At 43.2% G+C, this 23,661-nt stretch overlaps 1 protein-coding gene across 19 annotated transcripts in view; it reads left to right on the forward strand.

The window, feature by feature from the left end:
• The window catches only part of LOC138280823 (poly(rC)-binding protein 3-like), a 2,739,176-nt gene that overhangs the window by 2,537,843 nt on the left and 177,672 nt on the right, over positions 1 to 23,661 (forward strand). For all 19 annotated transcript variants that reach the window (XM_069219527.1, XM_069219542.1, XM_069219532.1 and 16 more), the window contains one exon: positions 16,001 to 16,084. The gene's annotated coding sequence lies outside the window, so the exon portion shown is untranslated. The remainder of the gene's footprint in view (positions 1 to 16,000; positions 16,085 to 23,661) is intronic.

Raw genomic sequence — 23,661 nt, forward strand, 5'->3', positions numbered from 1 at the left:
GTGAAGAGGCGAGGCCTCCCCTTTTCAGTGCGAGCTCCGAAAGCGGAAGCGACGCTTTCTCCCCCTCGACTGTAAAATGGTATTTACTGTGCGAGGGCGGCGCCCTGGGACAGACAGTAATTATGTCAGCTTGTTATCTTCCGGAGGATTGTATGACATACTGTCACCGAGGCGCTGCTCATCTTTGTGGCTCGGTTACTGCAGATGCGCTCCTTCCAGCCGTGTCCTCTTCGCGCGGCAGCCAACACAATTATATGGCGAGAAAAGAGGCCGTGGTTAAGTTTAAAACGCACGCGTGAAGTTTCATAAAATGGCGAAAAGCGCACAAAGGTTTTATATCTCAATTAACCTGTTTAAGATCTCTGTACGAGGGCTGTGCCATAGATAATTAGTACCGCAGTTTCGTGTGGTGCGAAACACGCACAGTGTCACAATTATAATGACAGAGGAAAGCTGAACTGCCACTCCAGCACACGCTGCAATTTGTATATAATCACCAAGGAGGCGAGCGCATGTATAATTTGCAGCCTGTCATTTCTTCATTATGGTTTGGAGCTAACATAGATCGGCTTCGAGTGATAACACGTCCATGATGTTAGCCGTTGGCAACAATAGCCTTTTATTTAATCTGACGTCATCAGACTGTGGAGATCAGAGAGGGGAAGTCTGTCGATATATGCAGCATGATTCAGTAGTAGCAATCAAATCTGACCTAATTCCACCATTTGTCTTGATCCCTACTCTCTCATGGGAGTTATTTATTAATCTGAATATTTTGCAAACCAGGAAGAAAGCAAAAGTAAACAGATAAACTTGGGGTTCAAAACTGGCGCTGTACTGCAGCTGAAGCTCTCCAGCTGCGGCGTAGGAGACAGGAGGGTTGGCGATTAACATCTTAACATTTTTGTTGGCGGTGTCTCGTCTGTCTTCTTTTCCCAGTGCTCGAAGTCCCATGGCGAGGCTTCCATAGAGAGCAAATGAGATGGTGCGGCCAAGCGGCTGCCGTTGTGTTTCCTCGCAGTCATTTGGTGACATCAAAAACACAAATCTCTACAAGCTTTCTCATTCATGTTGCTCCAGACATCCGGATACAGGGATTGGTGAATTTAAATTTAGCCGACCTTAGGCAAAAGCTGGATGGTTCGAGTTTCTCTGTGAAGTAGTTTGGGAAGGAGTGAAACAACACCATGACTTGTTTGTTGTGTGAAAAAGGCCGCCTTAATGGAACAGGTGCACCTAATCATTAAACTAACCTTGGCCTGTGCCTCACAAAACAAAAGCCTCACTAGACATGGAAAACACCTATCCAATTTTCTTCCCTGTCCTCTACCCTGCGCTGCCTTCCCTTTAACCACTCTCGTCTACCTAATTTCCCGTTCTACCCGCTTCTTCTGATCATGTCCGCTAATGTCAAGCTCCCTGCCTGTCCGTCACTACCTAATGGTCCTTCCCCCCCTATAATACCTGAATTGCCCTGTCATCTCTGTCCTCCGCATGAGTTTCATTACCTGCCATGCAGCTCTCACCGCTTTACCTGCACCTGCTCCAAGCGACAACCTATCCCCCTCCACAACGTGCACCTGCTCCGAAAAAGCCAACCTGTTGTGAGAACATCCCCTGCCCTGCCAAATTTATGGGAGGGAGGGAAAAACTAACGCCCTGCTGAAAACACTCCGGCCACCGGGTCCCCTTCTACAAAATGGTGGCCGTGAGCGCAAAATGTCAGAATATATATCCCACCCATCCCACCAAAACGACACCCAAGAAGCCCAATCGCGTCATGGGCCGTACCACCCATCCCAAAGACCCCAGAGGGGAAAATGCCTCGTTCCTCCCCACCCACCCCCGGAACCCCATCCCCCGTTTGTCTTGCTATGCTAATTTAATTAAAACTTCCCCACCCTGGGTCTTCATATTTCAGAAAATAGCAAATGTCATTGAGCATCAGCACAATTGCAGATTTTTTATATATTTCGAACACAGTGACAACTGAAAGCTTTGAAAAAGTTGCCAAACAGCTTCAAGAAGTGCCTGCAAACATTTCAGAATTCAGTTTCAGGGGCCAAGCGACCTGTACTATGCAGTGGCAGTTGCAATGGACTGCATGAGTGTCAGGGACCCAGCGCTTTCTAATTATGTCTGTTTTTGACTAATCACCTGAGGGGTAGGTGGGCTATTTTAATTCCTTGCATTAAAGCTATCAGCACACTTGTTAATCACTGTGGAAATGTATGCTACTTCTTATACTGATTCAGCAGACTTATTTTGTTGCCGTAAATGGGATGGGTATACTCAGGTGTGGGTCCTGTGCACACTGTCATTGGAGCAAAGATATACTCGGCTGATGAGCCCATAACTACGGCAAAACTAGTCCTGGGTTGCTTGTGTTATGGTTCAAGGAGGGCCTGGCTTGGCTGTTCGGGCTGTACTGTTCACATTGGAGCAGGATCTAGACTGGTTTGCATGTAGCGGAGTCCAAACTGAGGTATCATGGTGTGCAAAATAACAATGAATTGGGATGCAACTCAAGTAATTACCAGTGGCTGAGATTAATTCAAGCATTTCATCCATCATTGTTTTGTATACTTACTGTGTTTCCTTAAGTGAACGGGTAGGCCCAGACATGGGTCCCCTGCATACTGTATCACCAGAACCAAGCTGTACCCAGCTGATGAGCCCAAAATTAGGACAAAACCGGTCCTGGTTTACTTGTGTTCTGGTTCAGTGATGGTTTGGTTTGGCAGTTTGGGCAGGACTGTTGCTACTGGAACAAGATTGTTAGAAATTGGATTTATGGTTGGCAGAGGTATGCATCTTGTCCAAGCAGGAATCCCAATCCTAATCAGGGTAAGTCAGAGGCATGCCCTAAATTAACCTATGCTCACCCCCTGGTAGCTTGGCACAGTGCAGTCAGGCTTAACTGAAGAGGCAATATGTTAAGTATTTGGGCAATACGTCAAACAGTAAACAGTGAAAACACCATACAAAAAGATACCACACCTGGTTAGAAAAATACTTATTAATTTAGTGGACGAAACAAGACCAAAATGCCCAAAATCCTATTAGTAGAACTCAAAATAAGATTTGTTTAAGAATAAACATAGTACTAGTGCTTAGAAGCATACAGCGCAGACCCGGGATATCTGGTTATGCTAGACCGGGTCAAATCTGAAAAGTCAGGCTGACCGTGACAGAGCGCGGGTCGCATGCTGGGACCAGCCTTGGCCTGCTGAAAACAGTACCTTGGTTTGGAGTTGTGCTGATGTCGAGAGCAAGATGTGAGGAGCAAAGGAGGTGATGCGTTAGTGTCGATCCCATAGATGCAGACAATGCATCGGCTCCAAGCCACGCAACATTACATATTAGTCAGGAATGGAGGCGATGTGTCACGCAGTCAGCAATGCGGTGTTCCCGATCCTCACAGCAGCTGCGATGCGTCAACATCGATGGAGATGCACCGGTTCTCAGCGGCACAATGGCATTGATGCATGGATTTCGGACTGGAGTAGCACTTTATACCCGCTTTCAAGGGTCCAGGACTGGCAGGACAAGACTTGCAGGATTGGCACCACTTGGAAGAGTAAGACTTGCAGCAAGCAAAGCCCAGATGCTGAGGGTGATGATCTAGAAGTCTTTTGTGTCCCTGAGACTTCAGAAGAGCAAGAGGCAAGTCAGCGAGATTTTGGAGTCACTCTGGTTCTGGATTCAAGTGTTGTGGGTCCAGTCCTTCTCACCCAGGCAAGGAGGGCAGCAGGCAGCAGGTTAGCACAGTAAGAACGCCTTCCTTCCACAGCAGCAGTCCAGCAGAGTAACAGTCCTTGTAGCAGCACTGCAGTCCTTCCTGGTAGAGTATCCACAGGTTCAGAAGTGTAGTGAGTTGGAAGGGTCAGAAGTCCAGTTTTCATACCGAGTGGTGCCTTTGACGTGGGGGAGACTTCAAAGAAGTCCTTAGAAGTGCACAGAGGTCCTCCCTTCTTGCGCTGGCTCCATATTCACTACAGGGGGCTAAGCAGTTGTTTGTGTGGGGACAGGGCACAGCCTATTCAGGTATAAGTGTAAGGATGTGTCCACCTCCTCCCTCACATCCCGCCCAGGACAGCCCATCAGGATGTTGATGGCACATCAGTCACACGTAAGCTCCCTTTCTGTATGGCTGTGTAGAGGGAATGCACAAGTCCAGTTGCAACCCCACCCCTGATGTGCATTGGAAACAAGCTGCAGGCACACAGGGCTAAGCACAGCAAAATGCCAACTTTCTAAAAGTGTAATTTTCAAAATTGTAATAATAAATCTGACTTTACCATTAAAGAGGATGCCATTACAGTTCCATAGGTACTGATCATGATATGTCTACTCCTTCTCAAACATGAATTAAAGCTTACTAAATGTAATAAGGAAGTCCCAGTGTTATCCTATGAGAGCGGTAGGCCTCACAGTAGTGAAAAACAAATGTGAACATTTTTCACCAGGAAATATAAAACTTAAAAGTAAATGTCCTGTCTTTTAATTACATAGCACCCTTCTCTTTGGGCTATCTAGGGCTTACCTTAGGTGTGACGTAAATGTAATAGAAGAGTAGTTTAAGGCTGGGCATGGAGTTTTAAATGGCAAATTGACATGGCAGTGTGACCCTGCATTGAGGCTGCACTGGCAGGCATGGGACAAGTTTTAAAGTTCTATTTAAGTGAGCGACACTAGCAGTGCTGCAAGCCCACTAGTAGCATTTAATTTACAGGCCCTGGGAACATGTAGTGCACTTTACTGGGGACTTATATGTAAATTAAATATGTCAATTGGGTATATGCCAATCAAGCCATGTTTTAGGGAGAGAGCACTGGTAAGCAGTGGTAAAGTGCACAGAGTCCGAAGCCCAACAAAATTGAATTGAAGGGAAAAAGTCAAAAAGTTTGGGGTGACTCTTCAGAGAGAGACATTTCCAACAAGAGTCAAGACTAATTTGCATATAGCTGGGTCCAAACTGAGGTGGCATGGTGTGCAAAATAACAATGAATTGCAATGTGGCGCTGAGCAATTACTGGCTGCTGAGATTAATTCAAGCATTCCATCCATCACCTTTTTGTTTACTTATTGAATAAACAGATCCATAACTAGCTGGCCCTACATCCCCCTGTTAACTATTCATGGGCAGTGGAGAAGGGCTCTTGTTCCTTACAAATATGTTGTACCATTGGTACACCTTACTCTGCAAAGCTTTTCTTAAATAAACCCAAAATTCTGAATATGTAGAACAAGAGGTATAGTTTGTCCAGGCAACAACTGAGAGTCAGAGAGCATGTGCATTTTCAGCTTTAAGTGCCTCAGTAATAGTGGGTAGCAACTCAATCTACGTTTATTATCATTTTGGCATTTGGATGTCAAATCGAGGCACATTCAGGGCATATGCAGAGATACATAAAAAAAATATATCATAACATAAGGTATTACCTAACTCTGTGAAATGATTTTATCAACATTGCGTGAATGAAATGCTGAGTTGGCCCAGATGTGATTTCAGTCTATGACCTGTAAGTTATTAGTTGCTTAGGACGTCTCTTGGTTTAGGAGGCTAATCAAATCCTCTATAGCCACTTTACACCGTTATATTCTTGTAATGAACATTGGAGGTACATATTTATGTCATAGTCGTGGCGCAAGCCTGGGCATCAGTGGCCATGTGGACATATTTGGCAGTCACACATGAATCACTCCATGCTTCATTTCTTGAGGCCCAAGAGAACTACAAATATTTCATTTTATTTTCTAACTATCGTTGCCCTCTAGAACTGTCATTTGATGTGAATTAATTTTCAGATTAAGTCCCATGGGTCTTCGAGTTACCATGTTATTTCCTATGAGCGTACTATGTGTCACACGTTGAAGAAATGTGTGTGCTTGAATGTATCCATTATTTTTCTGTGCGTAAGCTTTTGCGCCACGTGGTCCTCTTGTGTAATTTCAATATCTTCATTGTCGGTGGCTGGTAAGGACCAATCTTTGTCTTCGAATATGGGCTAATATGTCAAGGAAGCGCTGGCCATATCCGGTTCTGTATTTTATGTCTTCCTAGAGTTCCCACTGACAGTAATCACAGAATGCTCATACAATTGACCATTATCCCCACCATAGGAAAATTTATTGTGAAATCACACTTTTAAATTATTAGCCAGTTTTGACAACATAATTGTCTACACTGTGTTACCTATCTTCCAAAATAAAATCGTTTTTGTAAATATTACAGATCATTACACTCAGAAGAACACACGCACACTTCCACATACTTATTGTGATAAAAGTGTGCCCGTTTTACACAGCTCATGCCAGCTGTGTTTCAAAACCTATCTCCTTAAACGCTCTGTCAATGTTTTTCACGGTTAAGGCTATGGTGATTCTGGAAGTTAGATTTCCAATAAAACACTCAGCAGACCAGTTTTGTACATTACATGTTTATGTCACGTGTCTCACTAGGAGGCAATTTAGGATTTAAGACATTTAACCTTAAAAAAAGGCAACCTGTTTGGGGCTTATGTTAGTGCCATCTTGCCATTACTTCTGCTTTGAGATCTCTGTGATGTAAACATCAGCTGACATCAACTATGAAAACAAATCACATTTTCTTGATAAAGACTGAGTAGTTCTGTCTGACCTTTTTTTAAACTGCATTTGAACATGCATGATTTTCCTTGTCTGCTGCATAGAGCGGCGCTTCTCATTATTCATCATTTAGGGCTATCATCTGCATTGGGGCAACATTCTCACTTCTGCAATCAACAGGTGATATCTCTTAAAGGGGATCGGTTACATTTTATAGAGTGGCAGATGTTACACTGAATTTCATTTGCACCTTTTTCTAAATACCTCTAGTCTAAGTGAGAACCACTTGTAAATGCAAGAAATTGAGAATTTTGAGGCTGGTGCTACAAATCCATGATTACCCAGAAACATTATGGCGATGAAATCGGACAACTTCTGTCGGTGGCCATGTCTCTAGAAACAAATAAATCTCCAGAAAAAGATGGAAGGTATAAGACAGCAATTGGGTGTAATGATTTGATTGATGCAAATGAATGCATCGGCACAGAGGGTCGTCAGCCTTCAAGGACTGTTTTTTACTTCTCTCTGTCTACCTCTCTTTCTCTGCCTCACCTGTGTCTCTGTCTCATAGCTCTCTCCTATACATCACCTCATCTACAACGATACACCCCTCTCTCTGTACCTCTTTCTACCTATCTCTGCATCTCAACATGTCTACTCACTCTCTAGTTGTCTCATCTTTCACTACCTGCCTCTCTGCCTCACCTCTCTCATTGTGCCTATCCCTGCCACTAACCATGTACACCTCTGGCAATCTGACCTTTCACTCTACCACTCTCTGCACCTACCTTTCCATATCTACTTCACTACTGCTATATCAGCAGTCTCTCCTCGCTGCTGTGTGTCTACCTCACCCCCTTGTACATCTTTTGCATTTAATGCATCTCTCTGTCTGCCACATTACTTTCTCTCTGCCTCACTTCTCTATCCCTCTCTTTCTCGCTCTACCTCATCTTTCTTTACCTTTTTATCGCCCCTTCTCTCTAGCTCTTCATCCTCTACCTCATCTCTTTCTACCCCAACTGTCTCGACCCAGCCTTTTTGATTAATTCCCCATTCCCTGTACCTCACCTTCCGTGCCCTCTCAATCTATCTCCTTTCTTTCTAGCTCACCAGTCTATCATGCTAATTTCTCACTACTTCACGTTCTCCGCTTCATGACATATTTCCCTATCCATTGTTACCCTTGATTGCTCTCTACCAATCAACTTTCTCTACCTCCCTCTCTTCCACTCCTCTCCTCTCCTCTCTCCCTATACCTCTCTCACTCCCTCTTTACATTTCCATCTATATCACCTAGCTCTACATCCCTCTTTACCTTATCATACCTTCTACCTCACTCACTCCATCCACTCCACCTACCTCTATCTCACCTCTTCTCGCTACCACTCCCCTCTTTCTTTCTCCCATAGGTGTGACCCTCTCTCTATCCCACGACTCATTCTAAACCTCATCCCTCTCGCTCTACGTCTGCAAAAAGCTCACCTCGTTTTCTCTGCCTCACCTTAGTCTCTCTAATTAACCTCTCATTACCTCGTTTATCTCCCTTCTTCCTTTCTCCTTGCCTGTTTTTCCTGTATCAATTCTCTCTCTACCTCACCTTTCTCTACTCACCTCATGCTAAAAACGATAATCCACGATTAAAAGAATTAACATGTTTATTTGTATAAGCACAGTACATCCAGTGTTAGTGCTGGATGATCCACTGGCCACTGACCGTCCAGCAACATTCCAGAATAATCAATGTAACTGTGGTATGGAGCAACATAGGAAAGCTATGCCCACACCAATAAATATAGTGCAACACCTCCCACTCTGCCAGACGTCGTTACCTCTCCAGTCTCTCTCTACTTTGCATCTCTACTTTTTTCACTGCCCCCTCTCTTCCACTGTCTACAGCTATCTAAGCCTTTTAGTCTTTCTCCAATTCACCTCTGCGTCTCCTTCTTTGTCTCACTCTAAAATCTCACCTATTTCTCTTTCTCCGTTTAGTTCTCTATCTCCCTACCTCCCTCTGTCTTTCTCTACTGATATATGTATTGCCTCTCGCTCTTTAATTCTCACACTCTTTACCTAATTTCTCTCTATCTCTATGTTGCTTCTGGTCTTGCTTCAGCTGTCTCTTTATGTAATTCTCTGGGCATTTATGCCATTCTCTCTCTCCCTCCTTTTCACTGTTCTCTTACTCAGCAAAGCTGGAGGCCACTGACTAGCAGTGCATAATTTGTAATATAATAAGTGATGGTGCCCAGGGTTTGCTAAGAAGCCTGCTGATGGTGCTATTGAAAGTCAGGGTGCCAAATAGAAAGGCTACATTGTCTTTATCGCACCCATGTCTCTTTATTCCACCCCAAGCACTCCATCACTCTTTACCACACTCTCAGGTTCTTCTTCGTCCCTGCTTTTTCCCATTTCACACTTTTTACATCTTTCTCTTCCTCCTTCTTTCCCTGCTGTGGGTTTTTCCCTCTATCGCTCTGGGTGAAAGTCTGAAAAGGAAAAATAAGTGCCAGTCCACACAAATAAGTTCCGGTGGGCCCAACCTGCAACCACCGGCTCTAATTAAGCACCGCTTTCTAGCTAAAGTTGTATATCAACAGAAAGTCAAGGGAGCAAGACGAAGAGAATAAGGAGCAAGTCGTAAGGATTGGTGAATTTCCTCAATGTTTAGATTTTCACAATTGCCATGACAATGCCAGTTGTAAAGAAGGGTTTGATATTATAAATGTTCTGCCATTAACCCTACAGTGTCAAGCATTGTGTGCATATGTTTTAATTTAACAACAAAGGTTAGTCTATAAAACGTCCATTAGTCACTTAGGGCCAGATGTAGCAAAGGTTTTTCCCCATTCTGTGTCTATGGGAAAAACTGTTTGTACATATGGCACTTAATTCCACATAAGATATTGTTGCTCAAGGACAATAACATCTACATTCAAGCATAAAAAGAACTAGCTATGTCAAAACGTGTTTAAGCTTCTTTTCTTACTATTCTTTATAATCCTCTCTGATAATCATTGCACAATTGTAACTTGACTCCAAGGAGAATAACTTAGGGAATACATGGTAATAATGAGAAACCTTTCCTCTTGTATAAAATAGTACACTATCTTGAAAGCACAAAAAGCACTGGAATGAGAAAAGCATGTCAATCTCTTCGCCTGTCACTAGAGCACATTCATTGCTCTAGGCACAGGGGAAGAATTGGGTGTCTTCTTTTTAACAATCTAAGATCTGAATGAAGGAGTCTTACCTTATCACATTGATGTGAGAGTACTGCATGAGACATCTGGGGCCTCTCATACATTATTTATAAACATCGACACAATAGTACTGGTCAGTACCAATGACTGTGCCGTAGGGTTTATGGGGGCACAGTGGGCACAACAACAACAGACTACTTTAGGTGTTTTGTATCAATGAATATATCAGTAAAGGAATTGTAGGAATTGTTCAGATAAGCCGTGCTAATTTTGCAACTTGTTTTTCACCATATCACATCTTGTGAGCTCAGTCTTTACAGCCCAGGAGTGTATATAAATCAGTTATTACTTATATAAAATGTAATTATTGGATGAAGGCAGATTTACACAGTCATTCTTTCGGCCTTCTCCCATCCTTGTACTAGTGACTGTTCCATAATTCAATACATTAGGCTCTTGGGCGATTTATCTGAATGTTATTGACTTATTTTGGTATCCTTATATTACACAGTCGGTAGTGGGTCTTTTGGAAACATTTAGTGGAAGACATGGTGATTCTGTTTTTTCTTGTGATATTCAGGATTTCTACAGATAAATACAAACAGCGAACAAAGGCCCATATTTATACTTGTTTAGCTCCGCATTGTGCTGCTTTTTAACGTAAAAGCGGCGCAAACTTACAAAATACAATTGTATTTTGCGTCAAAAAATGCCGCAAATGTGACGCTAAAAAAGTATAAATATGGGCCAAAGTGTTTCCTGTCTGTATTTATTTTTAAAAGTGGAAAAATACCAAAGAGACTGTTCCTTGTGAGTGGCTGTTCATGCTGCCCTTCATGAATTCCACACTAACAGCTTAGCAGATAGCATGGGGAGTTAAAAAAAAACAGGGTGAGATTCCCTTAAGTACAGGCATATGTTAACATATATTTGTATATAATGCTAATATTTACCTGTGGGTGTAGCATTTTGCTCTATTCCCTGCTTAATTTACTAAAATGCAACAGGCATCAGAAAATTAGTGCATGTTCATCAGTTAAATAAATGTGATAATGTATCATTTTACCACTCTATTTGTTCTTAAAACACAAAATAAACATGAAAAAATACCCATAATAAGGGTAAAATTGAATATGGATAACTGCAGGCGGAAAGATAAAAAAAAAAAATACTATAAAACTGTGAGCCCTAATTATTAAATATTTTGTTTGGGAGGAGATGTGGTGATGTGGTTAAGCTATTAATTGGACTTACAACTTCAGTGAAAATCATGAGATTCAACTATCTAAAAGGTAAATCTGTTAAATTAAATTGTAAATACTTGGAATATATTGTGACTGCATAAATAAAAAAGTAAATCCACCTGATAGGCAAAATGGTGTGAAATCTTCTAAACACTTCCACACACAGTGGTCCATTGCTGCCCATCTAGGTTTGTGTGATACAAACACCAACAATACATACTTACTCCGGGGCCCATTCACAAATACATTTTTGAGTGTATAATGTAGTACTCATGTAATAGTCCTTTGAATGCTCAAATACGCCTTTGTGAATTAGTTCCAAAATATCTAAAATGGGAATAAAATGAGTGTATCCTGGAAATATTCGGATACCATTAGTAGAAAAAGAAAGGACTATATGCTCTTTGCACTTTTACTAATTGGGCGCTGGGTCCTGTACTCATAAATGCTTTTGCAAAGCCTCCCGTACCATAATAATCTTGTTGCCCCTCCATTTTGATGGCTCCTCTATAATCAAGGACAAGGCACTAGGCCTTGACGGAGTGAATGACGGCATCACATGAGCGTGTCCCGAGGGGATAGAGACATTAACGCGGCTTATGAGAAGCTGACCTCGATCTCTCAAGAGGTGTTAGTGAGAGCGAGTGGATTGCAGATAGCGAGGGCTCAGGCTTCTCCTGTCAGAATTGGCGCGCTTTGCTGGGACAGCCTTTCCAGCCCTGACACCGAGCCACTCTGACAGAAAGTGTTCGGAAAATATGTAAATAACGTCTGATCTCCGTGACAGTTTGACTAGGTGCTGACCCCGACTGATTGAGCAAATCTTCAGAGAACATCTTCCATGACTTTCACACAGAAATGCAGTTTCCGAAATTCGAGATGCCATTTATGTCAGAGGTGTAAACGGGAAAGGAACAATAGCATTTGCGAACATGTAAAATAGCAATACCTTTTTCTTTGTATATAAAAAAATACATAAATGGAAAATAACACATAGGCCATATTTTTGTAGGCTTATTGCTTTTTTCCTAAAAATCCACGCAGTGCATCATGTGGTAGCAAAAACAAGTGTCATAAGCGCAGCTAACTGACTGCCTCAGTTAGTTTATTAATTTGGGGCATGTGTAGTAATTTGGCTCTGTCAAATAGGTTGCTGTGTCGTTGCCATATTTTTTTCAAGGGCAGGTGTGGCAGCTTTCTGCCACAATACCATGAAGGAACAATCAATACACGCAGTTAGGAGCGTGATCTTTTCACACACAAGTTTGGATCCTCTGGACCATTATACACCTGTAAATGGGGCCTGAAGAAGCGTTCCTGACCTTCTGCAAATAGTGGAAGCCTCGCTGATTGTATTGTAGGTAGGGTGACCTTGTGTCACGGATTTGTCCGGACAATCCCGGGTTTTTGCCTGATGTCCCAGCAGATTTCGGGAAATTTAGCTCATGTCCCGGTTTTAAGAGAGGGCCAACTGAAAACAGTGGGAGGGGCCTTTTTATGTTTTCCAAAGCACGGGGTAGTTAGCAGCTGTTATAAGAAATAAATGTAATTAAAAGACGATACTGGCTTCAACAATTTAATGTCACTTATATTCTTAGTGACTCTGCTGTAATTCTATGCTAAGGAGTGCTGTAATTCTGTGCCTTCGGTTGATGTAAAATTGTAGTCCCTTTTCTAGTTTTATGAAATGTCCCGGTTTTTTACTTTACAATTCTGGTCACTCTAATTGTATGCCATCCTGTTAAGCAGTTTTGTAAACTATGGTGGTCATTACGAGTCTGGTGGTCGCATGACCCCCAGACTCGCAGTGGCGGTCCCACTGCCAACAGGCTGGCGGTGGGACCTCCACATTATGACCGTGGCGGAGCCGCAACGGTCGGACCACTGACACCACAAGCCGGCAGGCTGGCGGTCCTGGTCCCAGCGGTCCCGGTGGCTTCACATCCTCCAGGCAGCGCTGCTTGCAGCGACACCCTGGGGATTAGGAGTCCCCATCCGCCAGCCAGGCACCAGGTTCACTTTGCCATGGAAAGGCTGGCAGAGTGGGGAACTTGGGGGGGTTCCCATGCAGCTGGCATGGGCAGTGCAGGGGCCCACAAGCACAGCCCCATCACGCATTCCACTGCCCAAATTACAGGTAGTGGAATGCACAATGGGTGCTGCTGCACCACCACATTGGTGGCTGCTCCATTAGGAGCTGGCGTCAATGTTAAGGCCCTGTATACCACAGGGCCGGCAGGTGGAAACACTGTTTCTGCCCGCCGGACACTGTTTCCGCCCGCCAGCCCTGCGGTGAAGTCCTATTAGGGCCAAAAGGGTTCAGGCCGCACAGGTGGTCTGAGGGCAGAAAGAGTTTGGCAGGCGGCCTCCGCCGCCCCCCAATCTCTTAATGACCACCCATGTATTGAAACTCCATACCCCAGGCTCTAAAGCCTTTCAATGAGTTAAAGTAAGAGGCTTGTCTGTTTGCTGTGTGTGGTTGGTAGGGTGTGGAATTATACTGTATTCTAAACTAGACGAGTTTGGGTGTCGGGCATAAGGTTTACAGTGGGGTTTTGGCAAAGCTGTAATTTCCCCGTAAACATGGAGTCAAGAGGAGGTACCTTTGTGTCTACTCCTTTCAAGTAAGAGGGTACTTAACTTCTTGTCCATGATTGGTAATAGTATAAACTTATATTGTGGGGTAAAACAGAAGACTTTGAATATTATCATAGCTGGCATCTGGTTGAGTAGTTCAGATGCGGTGCAGCATACTTGTGACTGTGAATGAACTTGGAGTGATATTCACTGTGGCCAGCAAGAGCTTTATGACTTGAAGAAAAGGCATGCTGGTATCAGCAATATAACTCACCTTGTACCATCATACTGAATGTGCTCTAAAGTAGCTCAGTGCCTTTCAAACCCTTCCAAATAATACAGTAGTTTATAGCTGTGCTGTCCAATACAGTGCCAACCACCTCTACTGTGACTGTGACCACCACAGCCCTGTACATTACCAACGTAGTACTGGAAAGTGCCAGCTCACTAAATGCCTCCATGTACGGATCATCTGTTAGAACTGTGCACTCAGTGATATACCACTCCGTACAGCACTGACCATCAGTGTAGAGCACCCTGTTCTCTGTATCTTTTTGTCCTTTTGAAGGCTGCACCTACAGTCTTAGTGCCATTTCATACCTGATACCTAAAAGTGTCAATATCTTTAACAGAGGGCCACTTCTATATCATCTTGGTGTTTTCAGGTCTTGCTCATCAGGCAGCACATGCACTGTCTTTTGCAAAATGTATTGTTAGCTTATAGTTGGCTTAGAGCCCACCCTTTGCTTCCCAGCTGATTGCTTCTTTATCACTCTCATTATCTTGCTTCTTAATTGTTAGCATCTGTGAGATTTCCCTTTCACTTCTTGTGTTTGTTCCTCCCCGGAGCATGGCTGCATTAATATATCCTTACACTCTTCGCTTTTCCAGGCATTATTTTTTTCTTTTTAAGCACGCCAAAAGAGTGCACATGTTTTCCAGTCGTCCCTTTAGTGTGCTTCTCCTCCATTCTCCAAACTGCTTTCTACCTTGATGCACATGCCATTGTGTGCTCCCTGCCCGCATTGCTATCTTACTCATGTGCCTCTACCCTTCATTACTTCACATTGCCCTTTCTCACCCATTTGCTTTTCATCCTAGCACTGGTAACTGCATGTTGCTTTTCCAGTCACCCATTTGCTCTCCCCTCTGTGCTCCCTTCACTGACACCTTCCATGTTCTTTCAGGTACCTGTGTTGCTTCTGCACTCCCCGTCAACCTTGCTCCTACAATCCGCCTTGCTCTGTGTTGCTTTGACACAACCGCTAATGATGATTCCTTGCACCAACTTTCCCCCCCCAAAAAAACCTTTGCTTGTTTTTTCTTTTTATTTGTTGATCCAAGTTATATTGTCAAAAAGAAAAGCGAAATAAAGCTAACAAGCTATTTTGTAGGCAGGCACGTGCATGGTACGTGCACATACAAATTGTCACAATAGACTTTTTTTCCTATTTAGCCTTGCTGCATGGTACTGGGGATGTTGGACAGCACGGTAAATGGTATTAGCAAAGTCAGTAGTCCACAAAGGAGAGACCAATTGGCTTTCAAATGCTTGTTTGTAGTTGTCCCCTCAGTACTTAGGCCCATATTTAAGAAAAAGTGGTGCATCAGATCTGATGTGGCACTTTTTCTCACCCCTCCCCATTGACACCTAACGACACCATGTTTGCACCGTATTTATAATACGGTGCACTATGGCAGTTAGTACAATAGCGTCAAAAGTTTTGACGCTATTGTAGTGCTTTGCTACATTAGCGTCAGAAATTTTGACGCTAGTGCACCAAAGTGCAAGGAGGACCATAGGTTACTGTGGAAGCGTCTTTTTAACACCTGCTCTGAGCAGGCGTTAAAAATGATGCCAAAAATGTTAAATTTCACTACACCATTTTTGCGGGCCTCCTAGCACCAGAATGTCTCCCTTGCATACACTATGCCCGGTGCAGTCATAATGTGGCGCAAGGGTTTACAAAGTGGCGCAATGCATGCATTTCACCACTTTGTAAATATGGTGAGTGGAAAAAAGCCACTTTAGTGCTGCATTCACGCCAAAAAATTATGCTTTGGCAGCTTTAAGATGGCACTAGGGACTCTTAAATATGCCTCTTTTGCATTTTAAAATGTTTTTTAAATTCAGTGTGTCATTCTGTACTACAAACATGAATTTTAATTTATGGAGTATTTTTTGTTAGAAAAGTGCACTATGGAATTCCTCGACACATGTTTCACGTGATTACTACTAAAACAGACAGTCCTGCAGTGAAATGTAAAATGTGTTGTTTCATCTGTTCCTTTTTGCAAACGTCTCACGGTTGAATCGCTTGTGATTTGGTTGATCAGGTAATTTTGAATCTAGCTTATGCCTTTTCTTGTACTTTTTTTTTACAGCAAGTCCCATCAGTACCTTGGTAACGACAGAAGGAGAAGTCAGGTGGAAAGAGTGGTGAGAGCCAGAAAAGGCTGTGAGCTGAGGTTAGTCCCAGCATAGATCCACTTTTTCAAAGTGTTTGATTTGGCCGTCTTCATATTAACACTCGTTGTGGAGTCTCTCTAAGGTACATTCATTTATGGCTGTTCCTAAACTCTTTATTCATGGTCATAAAGTTTTACCACCCAAATGCAAACCCTCTGTAGACCGAATTTTACAGTGGTACTACTGTAAGATTTGCCTATCTATTTGTTGCATTTAACACGCAACAGAAATTGGCACACAAGACCAGAGCACAAAATATTTTTGACTGGTGCTATTTCTTGTTCTTGGTCACAAGTTGATGCAGTGCTTGGTGCAAGCACCTTTTACTACCGTATTATGAGCCCAGGTCACCAGGAGGTAGTAATGTGCGACATGAATGTTTGTGCAGGTTTGCTGTGTGGCAGTTTGATGTGGTGGGTGTCCTGTTGTTTTACATGCAGCTGCTTTTTTGCCCTGCATTACAGCAACATGACGTTGTAGTATGCTTTGGTTGTTGTGTTGCATTCCGTTTTGATCGTTTTGTTATGTGGTGCCCCATTATGTTTTAATTATATTGTTAAGTTGCTTTTCACGTGTCATTGGCTTTATGTTCTGTTGTTTACTGTAGCTTTCTCAGGACATTTAATTGCATTTCTACTCAAAAGCAGCAGGAGCTTTTAATGTTCCTGTGACATGAAAACATTTTCCATTGTCTAAACTGGGAACATTTGGGTGTTTCCGCAATTCAACTATTTGGTAGACCATTCAGTCCAAAATGGTGTTTTAGGCCCTGGGTCAGACCACAAACCATTTTGGACCGGCACTATTTCATGTCTTTGGTGGTAGGGTAAAGCAGTGCTTTCTGTGAACAATGTTTACCACCTGATAATGAAGACATGATTCAGAAGGTGTGAATGTATGGCAGATACATAGGTGCATACCTGTTGTGTGGCATCTTGATGTGGTTGTGATGTGTTGTCTTGCTTTTTATGCTGTTGTGTTTTTTAGGCACTATTTCAATGTGATTTTGCTGTATTCTACTGCAGTTAGGTTGCATTCTGTTTTGACTATTTTGTTGTGATGTTACTTTGTTTATGTTATTGTTTAATATTCTATTGTTTACTCTAGAGATAACAACAAACACTGCAGCAATTCCAACCAAAAGCTGGAGTTGCCTTGAATGTTCTTCTGACAACCAACCATTTACCACTCTCTAAGGTGGTAAAATAGCCCTGCTCCTAAACTACTTACAACACCAGTCAGCTCAAAAGTGTTTCAAAGACTGAGGCCCTCATTACGAGCGTGGCAGTCTTAAGACCGCCACACTTGCGGTGGCGGCCTTACTGCTGTGGACCCAGCAGTAAATACCACCACATTACGAGTCTGGCACAACACCGCCAGTCCCACCGGTCTGGTCGGACCGCCGCGGCTGGCAATGAGCTCCTCCGGGCCGACGGCAGACCTAAGACCGCTAGCCATATTAGGAGGCACCAAACCGTCAGGCTTTTCACAGCAGTTGACCCACCATGAAAACCCTGACGGTAACCTACCCGGCGACAGGAATCCCCATTCCTGGCGCCGACACACCCTGCACCCATCCACACACTTGCAACCAGCTCCCCACCTGTCCACACACTTGCAAACACCCCCCACCTGACCGCATTCATACATACAAGCACCCGCACCCGACCGCACGCATACATACAAACACCCCTACTCGCTCTGACACTGACATACACACACCCCCACTCACTCTCACACCTTCGTACACGCACCCCCCACTCATCAACACACTCCCTGACATATACCCCCACTTGCTCGTACACGCCCATATAAACACTCCTACTCGCATGCATCCCAATACAAACACCTACTCACTCGTACCCCGACACACCTCTCTCCCCTCCGTTTCCACTCAGACACACACCCTTCATGCACACATAGATACACACACACACTCAGGCACGCCCATTCCGCTACACATACATGCACACAACCACACACATGCACACAACACACCCTACCCCCCCTTTTGGGCTGTCCACCAACCTGTCTGGGTGAGGTGGTTGTCCGGGAGGGGATGGGTGTCAGCGTTTCCACCACAAGAGCTGCACCCCTGCACAGGGATCGCCATGCCGTATTACATCTCGTAATACTGCGGGCAGAGTCCTTTTGGCGTGGCAGTGGAAATGCCTCTCACCTGCCCTCGGCCGGCCTGGCGGTGTCAGGTTTGTGGCTGTATTCTGGCGGTCTTCAGTCTCTGACTCGTAATACGGCGAGCATGAGACCGCTGACACTGGCGGTCTTTTGGAGGCTGCCAGTATGGTGATCTAACAAAAAAACACCAATGTCATAATGAGGGTCTGAGTCTGAACTTAGCACACACAGTGCTCGCTTTGGCTTTAAATTAGCACTTGTCGTGCTCACTTTTTGTGATGCGGCCCTTTGTGCTTGCTTATCATTAGAAATATCCTACATATTTGTTCTGGTGACCAATGGGCTCCATCTGTCTTAACTTAAAAAAATACATCAAAAACAACAGCCAAAATGTTTATATTCCTCTTCAACTAATTATACTTAACTAATCAAGTATCTGTGTATGCATATAGTTAGGTGAATACTACAAGTCAGATAAACTAAAACAAAAATATGTACATCTCATATACATCACACCCAGGACCACTGGAATTGAATGGTACCAGAGGACCAAATCATGTGGCATGGTTACTAAAATGGTTATATGTCAGAGCAATGAATGTCATTCTGCATTTTTTAAAACAAATGCGTCTTAACCACACATCCCACTGCCAAGCATACCGTTTCAACGACATGCCTTAGGGTAAGCACGGGACTTTGGAGTGATAAAATTTACTATTCCAACTCCAGTCTGCGCTACAGTAGGGAAAGTGTTGGACTTTAAAGTCCAATGCAGCTTTCTCTAAGGCATGTCGCCATAACGATATGCGTGGTAAAGGAATGCCTTTTAAAGCCACATTTGTTGTAACAGCAGCGTTCTAAGAGCAGAGCGTGGTTCAGCTGTCGTGTTAAAGGTTGCGTCCCTACTAAATTATGTGGCAAATAAGAGGGACAGGAAATAGCAAGAAAAGGTAAATTAGGTGACATATTATGCGAGTAAAGACACATTTTGCAGCACTTCCATGGCATTACTATCAAATTATTTTGGCATTTAAATACACAATCATGCTAAATAGAGACATATCTGAAGAAAATTAATATAAGAGAGAAATATTAGCTCTCAGTAGACCCTGTTAAAAATGATGCTCAGCATATTCACTTAGGGCTGATCAATGCGAAAACCTACATTGTCCAACATCAGAGGGCAAAAGGCACTCCCTCTTTAATAGCATAGATTAGGTATATGAATAATTAAAGATCTATTCATGGGGCACGGGGAGATGGAACAGTGGCAGAACCGTATCCTTCAGACTGAGTCGCTTCACTGTTGATCTCCAAGATATACCTGATCTCCATATTGAAACGTCATGCATTCTATTGCTATCTACTGTATAAATTTGCCAGCTCAGCTGCTATTCTAAAATTGAAAAATGAGTAAAGAAAATGTATATGTAAGAAAATAATGCTCACCAACTATTAATGATTTTGTTGTGCAAGGAAGCATAAGTTCACAAATATTCTTTACCCTGTCCTTTTTGCCTTTCTATCACTCAGAGAGAAATTGTTTGTGTTAAATGTATACAATGTGTACATATCAGAAGACACGAATACAGGTTCACAGGTGTGATAAGAAATATGCATTCTGTATATTTACGTTATGTTTTAAAACGTGTCTTGTGAATGTATTCATATTGGGTATTGATATAGTGCATGATCTCTGCAAGTCATCTGGGTGCTAGGACAGGCTGCAGTATTGAGTACTCCTTATAAGCATGTGAGTTATAAGGGCTTCTCTCAATGATGTTCTGGGGCCACTTCTGCTGGAGACTTGAGTGACCATGACTGCACCCCTCTAGAGTACTATCCCTTTATGTGATTTGTATGGTTCTTGAGAGAGCCAACCTGCACAAACTTTTTCAACATACTCCCTAGTTCTAAGCAAAGATACATTAAATAATGCAATACAAACCTTTTATGAGAAAAAACAACTGGCAAACTCATGTATTTTTCTCTGTTAGGTATCTAGCCTGTGGATGTTTTTCTGGTGGTACACAGGGCCGTATCAAATAAAGTGAGAACTGAGGGCCATATTTATACTCTGTTTGCGCCGGATTTGCGTCGTTTTTTTTAACGCAAATTTGACGCAAAACGAACTCCATATTTATACTTTGGCGTTAGACGCATCTAGCGCCAAAGTTCATGGAGTTTGCGTCATTTTTTAGCGTGGACACCTTCCTTACGTTAATGATATGCAAGGTAGGCGTTCCCGTCTAAAAAATTACTCCGAGGCATGTGTGCCGTATTTATACTCCCGGGCAAAAATGACGCCCGGGAGTGGGCGGGTCAAAAAAAATGACATCCAGCCGCTTTTGCGTAATTTTTTTGCGCCTGGTCAGGGCAGGCGTTAAGGGACCTGTGGGCTCGGAAGGAGCCCAGAGGTGCCCTCCCATGCCCCCAGGGACACCCCCTGCCACCCTTGCCCACCCCAGGAGGACGCCCAAGGATGGAGGGACCCACCCCTGGGACATTAAGGTAAGTGCTGGTAAGTATTTTTTTTTTTTTTGTTGTTGTGGCATAGGGGGGCCTGATTTGTGCCCCCCTACATGCCACTATGCCCAATGACCATGCCCAGGGGACATAAGTCCCCTGGGCATGGCCATTGGGCAAGGGGGCATGACTCCTGTCTTTGCTAAGACAGGAGTCATTTCAATGGGGGTTGGGAGTCAAAAAAAATGGCGCAAATCGGGTTGAGGCGAAAATTTTGCCTCAGCCTGACTTGCCCCATTTTTTGACGCCCAAGCTCCATTTTCCCCTACGCAGGCGCTGCCTGGTGTAAGTAATTTTTTTTTACGCACACCAGGCAGCTCCACCGGCTAACGCCGGCTAACGTCATTGAATAAATACGGCGCCCGCATGGTGCTTCAGAATGGCGTTAGCCGGCGTTACATTTTTTGACGCACAACTGCGTTGGCGCAGTTGTGCGTCGAAAAGTATAAATATGGCCCGAGAGTACTAATTTAAGACAGATCGCTGCCACAGGTTTGAACTGATTGCTGTATTAAATAGTTGAAGAGCTGGATTGGCGGTTGTTACCACCTTAGACAGCGTTACATTGCTGTTTTTCATTGGGAGTTTAAAGAAAGTTTTAGCTGGAAATGTATCACCATTTGTTGCCATCTCTAATGTAAACATCAGAACACAGCTCTGAAACATACCACAATGGAAAATAATGGCACAATGGAAGAATGACAAGACAAAACATGACAAAATATTCAAAACAGAATAAAACTCAGTAACCACAGTACAACAGAACAACAGCATAATGCAATACATCAGCATGGAAACACAATAGCACAAAAACAGCATAGCCTATGGCCACCAGACAAATGCAACACAACAGCTATGGACATTCTTGTCATACCTCAACCTGGAGCAAAGAATTAAATAGGATCAGAACAAATCAAGACACTTAACTTGGCGATGCAGTAATGACAAATAGTCACTGAAACCTTTGTACTATATACTTTTATCAGTAAAACTGTATACGCAAATTTAGTGGTCATTTAAATGTTTCCATGGACATTGTGCTGTCCCTAAATGGCAGTGTGTTACCACATTATGCTTTGTTGGGTGTTGCTGAATGTGCTGGTGAGTGTTCTGTGACACCCAATGAAAGCATTTCAAGGGCGTTTTGGATTCTTGTGGTATGAATCTGTCTAATGTGTATATATTGGTTGCTTGTGTGGTATGGAGACTTCAGAAACAGAATATTATTCACCAAGTGCACATTTCATGCAACATGCATCAACATGCTATGGCAAATAAATATTGTAGCGCAATATACTATACATTGAATATGTACGTGGAGTGCAATGTTGAGGAAGGTTTATTGATTGTGAGGTTGTCCCGTGGCAGAGAAGTAAGTTAAACAGTGTAAAGCAGTGCAGTCTTTAGGATCGATAACTGAAGATGTGGGGGGTTTCAGAGTGATCAGTTAGTCTGATAAAACATTGAGTAGATGAGATAAAACAAATTTGTTATTTGTTTTACAGATGTGAATATTTGATTCTCAGGCGGCAATAGGATCAAAACATTAGTAGACATAAAAAAAGATGCATAGTACATTTCCCTATTTTGAGAGGTGGATAATGGCAATCTGTGAAGCCAAAAGAAGAAGTGTTTGATGTTTTCAACACAGATCTCCTATTTCAGAAATAGGGGCAGACTACAATGGAAAAGGCCCATTAGGGTAGTGGGAGGTTTGGTTTACATGGTAGGCTGAAGGAATTGAGGATGTGAATAGGAAGGAAACAAGAAAAAGGGGGAGATGCACAGGCTGTGGTGGTCACAACAAGATGTGTAAAGAGTTGGCGGTATTGTAGGAACGTGTCAGATGGAAGGGCCAGAGGAAGAAAGTAAGAGGGCAGATTCTGGGTCACATAGAAGGCAAAATGGCTGGCAGCGATGTGAGTGAGTTGGGTAGGGATCTCTCAGAGGTCATGATCATATTAACATTAAATTCAGCGATATAGAGGCCATACTCACTCCTATATTTGTTCTTAGGCTTATATTGACGATTCTTCAGGGTGGATTTGTTTTGGTATTACGCTCAGCTCGGAGAGGTTGCTACATCCTTCTTGATGTGTTCTGGTGGACTCCACACTTCTTGGCCTGTATTCCTTTCTGGTCAGCATGGCCTTGTGGTTTCTCTCTCTGTTACGAGTCCTGGAAGGAGAAATTGTTTCTGATGGGAGGTGAGAGTTGAGAGGGAGAGTGCCAAGCTTTGGGGATGTAGTTTGGTCCAGGCCATGAATTCATGTAGGCCTGGTAGGGCAGGGGCTATTGTGTTCCCCCACTTGAATGTAGTGCACTCCTACACCTTTCCTGGGTACGAGGGCTTAGCTGTGCACTAAAACAGTTGTCACCTCTTCGGAACAAACACGTCAATAAAATGGAGGATTTACAGGTGTAATTTAATAATATAACTCCACCACAATTTAAGCCCAATCTTGCCATATTAGGCCAACATAAGGTCCCCTAAAACAAGTGCAATTTTTGACTCTCGTATCGAAGATGAACTCAACTACCATGGGAACCTACTTCAATGTGTTGCTGGCAAGAAAAAAAAACGTTTCTGTTTAATTCTAAGTTTCTTTTTGAGGTGTTTTGGCCTTATATGGTCTTCATTTCATGAAAGTTGGGGTTCGACCTAAAATCCAGTGCTTGCAAGAACAGATTGGTAGGTTGCCACATGAACATGAGCAAAAAGTAGAATAAGCATGCTTGCCCGTAATCGCAGAGCACATTATGCATCAATAGGAACTGAACTGGCGCAAATATCTTGCAGACATCATCTGTTCCCATGCCTCTTGGGACAAAACCGCATGTGCCTAAGGAAGATTTTCTTGTGAGAATGCTTTCCATGTGCATATTGAGCATCAATGTCATGCCTAAATTAATT

The sequence above is a fragment of the Pleurodeles waltl genome, chromosome 2_2 (genome assembly GCF_031143425.1).
Source record: "Pleurodeles waltl isolate 20211129_DDA chromosome 2_2, aPleWal1.hap1.20221129, whole genome shotgun sequence".
Lineage (NCBI taxonomy): Eukaryota > Metazoa > Chordata > Amphibia > Caudata > Salamandridae > Pleurodeles > Pleurodeles waltl.